The following is a 14,282-nucleotide window of genomic DNA, read 5'->3' as shown; positions in this document are numbered from 1 at the left end:
CTTTGGAATTAAGGACTACGATACACTAACCTTAAGGACTATAGACTTGGCAGTAATGATAATTTATTCTCACTAGATGTTACCTTGTTATATACGTATGTAAACATTGAATACACATTAGATATTCTTTGGGATATGTTAAATAACTTGATACTGATTAATTATATGAAGCTTCCTATTAAGGAAATTTTTCACTCAAACTCTTATTTGAAGCCAACTATATCACATTTCAAGGCAAAGTATGCAAACAAATTTTTAGTTTGCCAATGGGATTAAACCTGAGTGGCCTAATATTGGGGATCTGTCTCTCAACGATTGAACATATATATTTCATGCCTTTTCTACCCCATATCACATACTATGGGAGGTATTTAGACGATGTTCTAGTCATTACTGATAGCACTATCCATATTCATTCTAGACTCAAATTTACATTGGAGAGGGAGAATACCGATACTAAGTTATCAAATTTTCTAAATTTCACACTCACTTGGGACCCGAATAAAATCCAGTTTAATATCTATTGTAAGCCTACAAACACTGGTATGCTTCTGCATTATAAAAGCTATCACCAGTTCTACAAAAGATCGATTATCTTTAATCAATTTCTCAATGCTTATAAATATTCAATGAAATGACAGAATCTGCTTTGGGCTCAGAAATACAAATAATAACCAGATTCTTAAACGGGGTTACCCACTTGCTACAGTACAACAGTACACAGAATTAGGGTACAAGCTAAGGATAGAATACAAAAAAATACACCAACAATAGTAATATCAAAAAATACTTTATTTCTGTCCCATATATTGAACAGTGGCACAAACAACAACAGATTCTTTATAAAGATTCTGAATTTAAAATTGTAGCCAGGCCAATATAGAAATTTCACACTATACCTAACAATTTCTCAGTCCTTTCCTCGTTTGCAACACAAATGACCTAGTATACATTTATTGCGGTGATTGTGACTCATCTTATCAGGGTTCTACGCAGTTTCCTCTGAATTTTCGTGTTAACTCACGGCCTCGGTTCATGCTTCTTGTTCAGCAGCGTCAGAGTCTTTCATGCCGGCCGTTAATGAAAAACACTTATTTAATGAGACCAAAATACTTAGTGTCCAACATAATTATACGAGACTTAATTGCAGAAACCAAAATTAAATTACATGAGAATTCTGTTAATGTTCGCTGGCCATATCTAATCTCGGACTTGTGCTTTACACGCACGTGCGAAGACATAATCCCTATTTAAGTTCTGTGCCAACCCCCTATTTGGTAATCTTCATTTCTGTGATCACAACATACAGTCGAAAAGCATTGTCAGCTTCAGGAAGGGAAATAGTTTTATACAAATTTTTTTTTTTTAATTTTACTTAATTTTTAATTGCGTTAAATTGATTTTGTGATTCATTTGATTTTTAATTATTTCTTACTATAATGTAAGATTTAGGTTTTTTTAATTGTTTTTGTTTTAATTTCTGGAGAGTAGGGAAATATTCTGCATATCATATTGAGGTAAACTTCTCGTATTCTTTTACAAATATTGATATCAACGTAGAATATATTGAGCATTATAGCTCTGGTTCATACCATCAAACGTAAACACAATAAAATGTACGTTTGGTTTTCATGATTGCCATTTGTGTGAGTTCTCATATTTCCATTAATTATGCATTTTACCATTTGGGAAGATATTTATGGCAATTAGCTATATCAGGTGTGGTCTTTATTGGATTTCATTCACAGAGATATACACCAATGAGCCGAAACATGACCACCTACCTAATATGATGTTGGTCCTCCACATGCAGCCAAAACAGCTAGTACCCAGTGAGCATGGATGCTACAAGATTTCTAAATGTGTCTTGTGGTATCTGGATCTAAGGTCCGTGGTTGAGATGTGCAGACGGGAGTTGCTGTTCCATCACAAACCACATGCTTGATGGGATGTCTGATGAATTTGGAGACCAGGGCAATACCTGGAAATCTTTCAAGTGTTCCACAAACCAGTCTTGAACAATCTGGGCAGTGTGGCATGGTGCATTATCCTACTAGACTACATGGCCAGAGGGGGCGATTGTTGCCATGAAAGGATGTACCTGGTCAGCAATGATGTTTAGGTAGGTAATAGACGACAGAGTGCCCAGCACATGGATGACTGGCTCCAGGGTATTCCAGAAAAACATCACCCAAAGAATGATGCCACCGACTTGTTTTCATCCCACAGTGCATCCAGGTGCCATCATTTCCCCAGGTAAATGACACACGTACCCGGCCATCCACATGGTGCAACAGGAAACATGATTCATCGGACCAGATGACCTTCCAATCACTCAAGGTCCAGTTTCGATACTCGTTTGCCCATTGTATGTGCTGTTGCCAGTGAACCATGGTTTGGTTAACATGGGCACTCTTAGCGGCCTGTGGCTATGCAGCCCCATATTCAGCAGGGTTCGACGTACTGTGTTACTCCCATCAACATTCCAATTACTGGTGGATTGCACTACAGCCGCCCTTCCGTTGCCACGTACCATCCAGGCTCTCCTAAATGGTACGTGGCAACATCCAGGAGAGCCTTCACACACCTCTAGCATCGATGAGCCGTGGTCCAACACCTCACCGATGGTCCATGGGTTTTTCCACCTCAGATCACTCAGTAGGTACTAACCACAGCTGACCGAGAGCATCCACCAGCCATGCTGTTTCAGATATGCTCTGGCCATTACAATTTGGTCTTTGTCAAACTCGCTTAAGTCTGCTGCCTTTTCTATCTGAAGAACAAGAGTAACACTGATTAACGGAGCTCAGTACCGGGTGTTTTTATACCATGTTCCGACTCGCACATGTGCCATAATTCACCTGCAATTGCTTCGATTTGCATAACGACTCGCTGGTCATAATATTTTGGCTCATCAGTGTATATCCCATCTAACACATGCATTTTGAACAGTTCTACAACCCACAATGCAGGGCAAAACATTTGAAAAATTCACAAGTGATGCAGGCTTTTTTTTGTCCGCCACTGTACATTTCACAGAAAGTCAACAAATAATTCGCAACTTTTGGTTTTGATATGCATGTCATTTACTTCAAAATAGATGTTTCGCTTTAAAGCAATATTTTATGCCGAGGCAAGGATCTAAACCTGTCAGTGACAGTTTAGAAACGTTTGAAAGAAGTTATTACAAGTACACAAGTTATTACAATGTGGAAACTTCTAAAGTATACTTTAAAAATTCTCACACCCACACACAGAATTTCACTAGAATTGTCATAAATACAGTAGACTGTCGAAATAACGGCATCCCAAATAACAGAACATTCGAGCTAACGGCACATTGAGATCAGATGTTTACATACAGGACAGATGTCTGCAATGCCAAAAAAAGAACTGCAGGTCATGTGATTACTGTAGTTATTTACGTTCGCCATTTTGAAAGTGAATTCTGTACTGATATCACGAATTATACTGCTGTTTTACATTTATTTTAAATTAGAAACCAGTCACCACGGCTCCTAAAGTTAATAAACCTCATACAAAGAAGAAAAGAAGAACACCATTAAAGCTTAGTACTTGATATAATTCAAACTAGTACATTAGGGTCACCCGGAAAGTTAATTCATATATCCATGTGTATTGTGTCTGTAAATTGTGTGCGCTGGACAAAAAAAATCCAGTTTCTGGGGGAGGGGGAACCTTGATATTTATGCCTGAGACCGACTAACTCAGCCACGGAGTGAAAAAGCCCTTAAAAGTTCAACGCGTCATCGACAGGATTCGAACCTGGGCCTTTTCCACTAAGTGTGGGGTGGATGGGCCACTGTGCTACTGCACAGACTGAACTTGATATAATAAACAAAATAGAACTGGGCGTAAGCAGGAGTGTATTAATGGCAGAATATACAATTGGATCATCAAAAGTTAATAAAATTGCATTCTTAATCTCTATTTCTTATTTAGCCTCATTATTTCTAGAAACGGTGTGAATGTGATACCAGTTGTGCAGAATTAAACTATGGTGGCTTTGATGTGCATGGGAAAGACAGACATGATAAGTGGGTGGCGCTGCATTTGGTTAAGAAATGTGGACTCTAAAACAGCATAACCAGTAGACAGGTTGTCAGTGTAAACTGATCAGTCTTGTGTGGCAAACATGGGGAAGATAAAAATGGGAATTACGTAGAGTGTTACAGGACAAATCACTGATGTAATGAACCTCTACAGACAAACAGAGTGGAATAGCAAATCAGAATGTCATAATGGGGAATTTTTAACTTCCCGGGTATCAATTGGAACTCATGGCAACTTATATATCTTGATTTGTTGGGCAACTTTTCTACACAAGCAAGAGAAAGCAGATCTGGTTATCAGCAATGATTCATCATGTATTAAAAATCTTCAAGTTAAGTAACCTTTAGGTGGCATTAGTTATTGCATATTGATGTGTTTATTCAAAGAAATACTGTAACTGCAATTGTTGAAGAAAAGGGATTTTGCCTTAAGAAAGGTAATTATGATAAGCAGACATATTTCAAACCCTTTCAGTAGAACCAACTGATGTTTAAAAAAAATGTGAATTCCCAATGGGAAGTGTTTAGGGAGGTAGTCATAAAGACCACTAAGCATTTTATACCATTTATGAGACATTGTTCCATTTTTTAGATTTAGACCAACATTGACTATGTATAATGGATATCAGTTGTTGTAGTAGTAGTAGGATTCTAGGAGCATTAGTGACTCAGGCCATGTATGCTGCATAAACTGTCTTTAAATTGGATGCGTTCTGTGGTCAATTTTCTGTTTGCTGGACGAAAACCCGAGTTTCTGGGAGAAAAAACCATGCTATCCTCGGCTAACAGCCACATTGTGATAAAGGTCCATAAAAATTCTTCGCGTCATTGATGGGACTCTAAATCAAGTCTTTTTCACCCGGGGAGGATGCCGATTCCACCAACTGTACTACCCACAATGGTATCAGATGAACTGGTGAGCTTAGTAGCAGAGAAAAAAATGCATGGGATGATTATAAGTCAGGGGATACTGAGTCCTATAATAAATACAAATCAATGTGTAACTAAGTTACTCAAGAGGTTAGGGAGGCCAAGGCAAATTACAAAAAGTCCTTATCTAAGAATTAAAGAAAAGCTGTAAGGAGTTCTTTGCGCACTAACACTAGAAGCAAAGGGATGAATCATACTGATCCACTGGATATGAATCGTATGACTATTGATGATCCTGTTCAGATTACTAATAAACAATAAATATTTTGCATCTATGTTCATATGAAGTTTTTAGAGATGAGGATAGCAGACGTCCCTTTAATACTAATTTGGAGTAGAATGGAGTTACTTTTCATGTATAATCATGGAGCGTTCATCGAAAGCAAAATAAATTATTTTTATCAGTCTTCTTTCATCTTAAAAGAAAAACAAGCAGCACTTTTTTTTTTTTTTTTTTTTTTTTGTGGCATACAATAAGTTGCACATTTGTAGCCGTATGCTTGAACCCTTTATAAGACCCATTTTTGTGCAAACATGAATATTAAAAAGAGGAAAACGTAGAAAATGTAGAGCAACATATCTTGATAGGTTTAATTTATATTATGTTTGATCAATACCCTCATCTGAACTAGGCAAATTTTGTTTTCAGTCTAGTTTAATAATTGTCTATTATATATATATATATCTACTATTATATATGGAGTTCTGAGGACGAGGTTGCCGGTGCGGACTTGCCTTTCTGCTGCTCTTGAACAGAGAAGTTTTTTCTGATTTATTTTCTGCTTTATTAGTTTAAATTGACATATTAACTTATTTTCTAGAGTAGCTTTATATTCCTATTACGGTACTTAAGTTTAAAGTAACTTAGATGGAGATTTTGTAGGTATTACTTAGTATCGAAAGGGTATCAAATACACGTGTTTACCGTTCGTAAATATCCGCCATTGTTACGGGAAAATTAATCAGTAAAATCTATTAATCTTGTCGAACTTCATTGGCAATTAAATTGTACTTTTAACTATACATATAACCACTTAGGTTACGTAACATAAATAATTAGTAAAAATAAATAATTAATACATAACTTACATAACTTGATACGGAAGTTATATGAAGGGATTTCGTAGATAACACTCGTTACTGAAACGTAAATATTCCGTAGATAACACTCATTAGCGAAACATAAATATAGCGTTATAACTGTGTTTGGATACAAGTTTAGGATTTAATTTTTTACAGAAATTGAAATTTTATTGAAAGTAAATCTAAATCATGACTCAAACCAGAGCAGCAAAGCAAAAGGCTCAAGCTAATGGGAATGCTGTGGCCCAGGGGAGAACTGAGGGGGGCAGTTGTCCTCTGAATCACAGCCTTTTAAGATGCACTATTTGCTTGATGTTTGCGGAGCAGTCAAGTATGGGACATGATACTGCCATGGGGGATGTCTTTGTATGTGTGCGATGCAAGGAGTGTAAGGAGATCAGGCGACAACTCAGCGTTGTTATGGGCCTATATGAGAGCTTGAAGGACAGGGTGGATGCCCTCGAAGGATTACAAGTGAGGGGCCCATCAAGCTCTCAGCTGCCCACACCAATGCCAGAGCTTGCACTTGGTCATCGCGCAACACAGCGGCAACCCCCAAGGCAGAATGCCCTGGTCCCAAAGGAACTAGTAGTTGTTGGTGACTCTATTGTCAGGGAAACGGGAAACATGCTTTGTAAAAAAGGATAGGTGGAACAGGACCAGGGTATGTCTGCCAGAGGCAAAAGTTGATGACGTTGTAGAGCGGATATCATCTTTTAAGGGTACAAAAGGTGATATAGTTGTACACGTTGGCACTAATGATATTAAGAGTAAGAGACCGGCGGAATTACTTGACAAGTACAGGTCACTGATGAAAAAAAGCCGTGAATTAGGGTTGAAATTGAAAGTGTCTGCAATTCTGCCCAGACACGATAGGAGGGAGTATATGATGAGAGCCCTGTCAATCAATTCGGCCCTGGAAAGATTGTGCAGGGCTCAAGGGGTAAAATTTTTTTCAGCCTGGTCTGTACTTGTTAACAGGAGAGACTGCTTCTACAGGGATGGGATACACTTAAATAGAAAGGGTGCAAGAATGTTTGCTGATGCTATCGAGGCAGTGTTAGGCGGGTCGGAAAACTGCTAGATTGGAGGGATACAAGGACTAATAGATTAACAGTAGCCACTGGCAGAGGTGAAAGTGATTCTTGCACTGCTTCTATTGGAATGAGCCGCAGCCTGGAAAATAAGATGCAGGATATTTCAGAGACTGCTGGGAATCATTGGGGTACAAGTAAACACATGGGTTGTGTTAGGGTAGCTAAGAAAAAGAACAGGTGCATGTATACTTGCGTGTACACCAATGCTAGGAGTTTAATAAATAAATTTGATGAATTTGAGGTATTGCTCAAAACATCAAAGGCAGATATTGTGGGGATTTCAGAGACGTGGTGTCACACAGATATAAGGAATGCAGAACTGGAATTTGGGGAGTACAATGTCTACAGAAAGGATAGACAGGATAGGAAGGGAGGAGGGGTTATGCTATTAGTTAAAAAACATAAAATCCAAGGAAGTGAAGCCAGTCGACATCGCTGGACAGTGCAGTGTCGAGTCAGTTTGGTGTGACATAAGCATTGGGAGATCAAAATTGAGAGTAGGAGTGTGCTATAGGCCTAATGACTCTGATGAGTATAATAATATATTGTACAGGGAAATAGAGTGGGCCAGTAAATCAGAGAGTCTTATAATGGGAGATTTTAATTTCCCAGATATTGACTGGAATTTGGGGGCTGGTCACTCACACACTAGCAGGGCTTTTGTGGATTTATTGGATGGTTGTTTTCTACATCAGCATATTCGGAAGGCAACTAGAGGGAGTAATACTCTTGATTTGATTATCAGTAGTGATTCTTCATGCATTAAGAATCTGCAGATAAATGAACCACTAGGTGGCAGTGATCACAGTGTGCTGAAGTGGGAGTTACTCAAAGAGGTAACTACCATTAGGGGTAAAGGGAAGGGGTATTGCTTTCGTAAAGGCGACTACAATGGACTGAGACAGCATTTAAATTCTATACAGTGGGATCAACTTATGATATTGCCAACAGCAAATTCAAAATGGGAAGCATTCAAAGAACTTATCTTGGAAGCTACTAGGCTTTACATACCAACTAAGAAATATTGTTTAAGGTTTAGGCCTAAATGGATGTCAGATGAACTAATGAGGCATATGGCAGAGAAGAAAAATGCATGGGATACATACAAATTAACACGTGAACAGACGCCTATGATAGATACAAGTTGATCTGTAACCAAGTTACAAAGGAGGTTAGGCAGGCGAAGGCAGATTACGAGAGATCCTTGGCGAGGGATGCGAAGAAAAACAGCAAAGAGTTCTTTACTTATGTAAACTCTAGAAGGAAGGGGATGAATCAGATTGGTCCACTTGAGATCGATGGGTCAACTGTTGATGACCCTGCTCAGGTAGCTAACAAACTAAATGAATATTTTGCATCGACATTCACACATGAGGAGTTATTCAGCGAGGGGAATGCCAGAGGTGTATTCAGCTCTAGCAGTAAGCTAGAGAATCTTGTAATAACTGAGAGCAAAGTGGAGGAGAAATTGTTGAAGATAAACGCAAGAAAGGCACCTGGGGTGGATGGGATCTATCCAGTTATATTAAAGGAGGCAGCAAAGGAAGTAAGCAAACCCTTAGGCATAATTATGAGAGCTTCCTTGGACTCAGGGGAGGTACCCACGGACTGGAGATGTGCAAATGTTACCCCAATTCACAAAGGGGGATGAAAGGCTGACACAAGTAATTATAGACCTGTGAGTTTAACTTCTGTTCCCGGAAAATTAATGGAGGCACTGGTTAAAGAAGCACTGCAGGATCATCTAGACAAGACTTCAGTTATAGCTAGGACACAGCATGGTTTTGTTAAGGGTAAGTCTTGCCTGACCAATTTGATTGGATACTATGATGCAGTCACAAAAGAACTGGATGTAGGGAATAACTTTGATATTATATACTTGGATCTTAGAAAGGCTTTTGATACTGTTGCACATGGAAGACTGCTGCACAAATTGGAGCAGTGTGGCATTGGAGGCAAATTGCTGCTATGGATAAAGGGGTGGTTGAGGAGGAGAAGACAGATAGTGGTAATCAATGGACACTGCTCATCGTGGACTAATGTTATTAGTGGAGTCCCTCAGGGTTCAGTATTGTGTCCTTTATTGTTTTCTGTATTTATAAAAGATATTGATGATGGTATATCAGGCTTAATGTCCAAGTTTGCAGACGATACGAAGGTTGGCAGGGTTGTCAAGGACACTACTGACACTATGCTACTGCAACAGGATCTGGAAAGGTTGAGCAGATGGGCTGAGAGGTGGCAAATGAAGTTTAACATTGACAAATGTAAAGTACTACATATGGGAAACAGCAACCCCAGAGCAACATATCAACTCTGTGGTACTACACTGACAGTGGTAGAGAATGAAAGGGACCTGGGGATGGTTGTGCAGGCAGATATGAAGTTCTCTGAGCAGTGCAGACGGGCTGCAAGAGTAGCTCATGGTGTATTGTCAATGATATATAGGAATTTTTCTAGCAGGGATAAGGAGATTATTCCCTTGTATAAAGCAATGGTCAGGCCACACCTAGAGTACTGTATACAGGCCTGGAGGCCTCATTTCAAGAAGGATGTAGAGCTGCTGGAACGAGTACAGAGAAGGGCAACTAGATTGGTGAATGGGACAAAGGGGTGCTCTTACGAAGAAAGGCTTAAGTTTTGCGAATTACTGTGTCTGGAAACTAGGCACCAGCGAGGTGATCTGATAGAGGTGTACAAAGCCTTGAATGGTTTGAGCATGTTCAATGCTCATGGGATTCTTCCTCTTGCTCAGAATAATCACCTGAGAGGGCATAAATTCAAATTGAGGAAAGACAGATGTAGGATAGATGTGCGGAAATTTGCCTTTAGCCAGCGGGTGGTTGGTAGGTGGAACAGACTTCCATCCCTTGTGGTGGAAGTTGATAGCCTAAATAAGTTTAAGGCTCAGCTGGGCAGGTATTTCGAACGAACAGAGGGGTGAAGTGGAAGTGGTTATTTTTATTTATGTTACTTGCTTTTCTTTTTTTTGGCTGATGCTGCATAAGCTTGCTTTCTTGCATCAAATGCCTCTACTAATGCTAATGCTAATATATGTATCGTATCAATTAGACTGAAAATAAAACATAAATAGATCCAGACTGTACACCTTTACTTTGACGTACTAAAAATAAATAGGTTTCACCTACTATTTGGACGTTTGACAGTTCATTAGTAATCAAAAGTATAGAAACAAAGTGTAGAATTATCATAACATTCTTATATCATTAGTGGTATAAAAGTGATGTAAAATTCTCAACAGTCACTCAAACACATTTATGTTTCATTTTAGTGTGTCAATATAAATTAAATTTACTTTTAATAATACCTTCGTATGAAAGTGTCCTTGATTCCTTAAAATAATTATTGACTAAAGTCATCGACTCCAGATATGTCTTTTGAACGTTATGTAGATTATGTAGGTGAATTTTTTACGTTCATTCACTGATAAATACATAACATAAAGTACAGCTTTCATTCCGGAGGTCGCACTTCAATTTTAGCTCTCCTACCCCGCTTACAAAAATCTAAAATAGACTCCAATGGACCGCGGTTTCTTGCTTTCATTCGCTGATAAATACATGGCAATTTTCATTCCAGAGGTAGTTTCATTCCACTTCTATTTTAACTTCCCCCATCCCACCTACAAAAATCTAAAATAGGCCCCAAATCAGTTTTGAAATGTATTCGACCATCCTGGGGTTAACCGCTTTCCCACCAGGTAGTTACAATGCATTGGCTTATTGTTCTATGATGAGGGCGGTACAGCTGCATCAAGGCCAGGAATTCATGAGGGGACCCAAAAGGAAAAGAGAAAGATACTACTTGGTAGGCCAATAAACAAACCTTGCACTAGGGGCCTAGCATGTAAACATGGTACTGCTTCATATCAACTAGACAAACATTTGGAACGAATGGATCAGTGAAATGGAAAGGGTTTTTTTTTTTTTTGGCTGATACTGCTTCCTTGATTCCTTCCATCATATGCCTCTACTAATGCTAATGCTATTGCTAATGTAGCTGCAGAAAATAAATCCCAAAACATTGCGAAATCTCAATGTTTGCATAATGTTTCAACTTTAGATTAAAGCATGTTCCACAAACTTCGTGTCTATGACTCTTTTAAAAGCCAATCGCTCCTGTATTGAATCGTGCTTTATCATAAGTGACGTCATATATTGGTGTTTTCACAGGTTTTTCACAGTTTCTCTGTGTGCCATAATTTCACGATTTCAAAATGTAGTCACCCCACTCTTAGCGGACGTTATTTTGAATAAGGTCGTCTTTCATATTAATAAGTACCAATTCCAAATAAAAATATTAATAAAAACAAATGCATTTTGTAGTTTGAGGCAGTAATGACCTTGCACTTAAACTTGTTTGAAACTGTCTAGTTCTGAGTATATGTTTTGTCTACATGACATTGAAGTAGGGCACTTTTGATTACATCTAACAGAGCTCCTACTGTTTTGTCTGCGGGTTCTTATCTGTATACCCCACTTCAATATCAAGAGCGATTTATATATACAAAAAAAATGCAGGCACAACTTTGATAATGACCGGTCACGCGAGATTAAAATAAGTTATGTTGTTTTACTTCTGTCTCGTGCATCGTGTCACCACTTCTCAAATCTCTTTGGATCATCCAAAAAATACTCAAACGATGATCGATGTAAAGAAAGGGTGAATAACCAACTCCTTGTGGATGATCCTAACTGACGCACCCCATGGCGTCTGACTTCTTTAAAGCTATGTCAGTGGCCATTTATCTTGTTTAGAAGAAAACATTCGATGGTGAATGATCTACCTATGCAAATGATCTGTCACTGAAATATTTCTTATTCGTTGTTAAGATACAGTCTATCATTCATTTGCAGACTATCCACAGAGCAGATTAGCTTTTTTTCTTGTAGACAGTAACTTCGGACTGGGCATTTTAAAGTAAGACTTTTATATTCATTTAAATACAACTAACTACGATGTTCAAAACTGTTTTAAAGTTAACCCTTAGAAACTATTACCAAACTTTTTTATTTTTCTGTTTTTATTTAAATTTTCTATAATGATATATTACTACATTTGGTAATAGGATAAAATTCATAGATTTTATGATAGAATTTAGAATAGAAGAATATATTTCGTAAAATACTATTACATCTGTTTGTCAATACAGCAATTTAATTCTTTTAACCGTATTCATGTCCTATAAAATTCAACAAAGGATTTTAGTGCGGTGCACATTTTCTAGCTGAAAAAAAAAAGAAAAAGAAAAAAGAAGCTAACGCTTGAGTAATCTAAAAGAGTTCAAATAGCAATCCAGTCAAGGAGTATGTGAGGTTAGGAGTCGGTGTGTTAAATGCCAAAGCAACAAAGGCAGTAAGACGCAATATACTGTAGAGATAGGGAGGCTATATAGAATTATAGCCTACCTACCTCTTGTTCAATAATTTATCGACAAGATTTCATAGGCTCACCTTGCCTCCTATCTGCACTGGAAGGTGACCTCAATATCTGCCTGGATTGTAACTCCAAAATTTATTTCTTCCTCTACAGTTTTTAATTCAACCCTCCAAATAAGTTAATTTGGCAGTATCGTTACCAAAGTGTAAGACTCTGCATTTTGCAGCATTAAACATAGCTGCCACTTATTTTACTATCTCCGAGGCCTGTCCAAGCATTCTGAAGTTGCACCGCATGTGCTGGTCACCGGCACCCACTGAAATCACACATCACCTACATACTCTGATATCATGTCCTGTATCCTTTCATGAATATCATTTAAGAATACCAGAAACAGAAGCAGTCCTAGCACTTATCCCTGAGGTTTCCACACTAATTCTAGTCCATTCGTAGGAGTAATCATTAATTACAGCCCTTACCCAGCCCTTATCCCAACATGTCCATTTGATTCAAATAGAATGAGTTCTTATTGACCATCTTTTACGATGAGAAATGTTTTCATTCTCTTTTAACAAATAGGAAACAAGAGCGGATGCAGTGTACCAGGTCCTATTGTACAAACAATTCCTCAACCAGTTGCTAATTCGAAAAAGAAGCGTTTTTCTAAAACGGGAGACAACTGCTGAGGAGAGAGAGTGAAATAAGGTCATGCACATAATTAGCATCAGATCGCGTTCTCTATTTATAGATCTTCTCTTCTCGTTTTAATTTTATTTTCTATTTTTTTATTTAATAATTGTTATTTTTATAATACTGTATATAGAAATTAACCGCTGGTCTCATGAGATCACATTATGGGCACCATTTGACTTACCGACCCCTCCTTATGCTAAATACTCAGAATATTCTTTTCAGTAATACCAGGCTGATATTATAGCCATCAAGCCATCTGAGTTTGTTATTCTGTTGTATCCACGCTGCATAATAGGCACTCCCAATTAAAATCAGGTTCCTCTGTTTTTAAAACCTCGTGAGAATTTACTTTTGGAGTCCACAAGTACTATTTATTTTTTCCGGAACATTTTGTCTACCATGAGAACAACCTGGAAAGCTAATTAATATATATGGGAATTTGTACTGCTGTCTAATAGTCGGAGTAATTATTCTGACTCACTCACTCTCTTAGGCTGCATGGCTATATCATGATCCATGAGACCTACAAAAAAGTTATCTGGCTAATGTAGGCCAAAAGTTTGACTCTGGAATGTTTTAATTTGCTCTCAGTCTCGTGAGATGCACTTTTTTTGTGGTGTGTGCGACGTGCTTCGTGAAAGGGGCGAAAAGGGAGGATATAGGTCAACATTTGGAGCGATAGTCTCAAGGGTGGGTGAGAGAAACTGTTCGATGATGGGAAGGAGTGTGTACATGCCGTCAAGGACGTTTGTCTGATGTAAACAAAAATAGGATGTATGTAGTTATTTTACGTTTAACCTTGAAGAAAGCAATTTCTCTTGCAATAAAGATGTTGCATATTAACGATCTATTAAAGAGGCAGTGATAAAATCGTTATTTTAATATACAGTTCCCGTTTAATTCCATGGATTCGCTCCCGAAAAGTACCGTATAAAGGTTAAAACGAATTAAGAGAACATAATTTACCCACTGGAAATACACTGTGACCTCGATTATTTGAGGTGAA

This window comes from Mastigoproctus giganteus, chromosome 13 (assembly GCF_048544385.1).
Source record: "Mastigoproctus giganteus isolate SK-2022 chromosome 13, ASM4854438v1, whole genome shotgun sequence".
Classification (NCBI taxonomy): Eukaryota; Metazoa; Arthropoda; class Arachnida; order Uropygi; family Thelyphonidae; genus Mastigoproctus; species Mastigoproctus giganteus.
The sequence above is the reverse complement of the archived record's forward strand: the minus strand, read 5'-3'. Positions refer to the sequence as shown.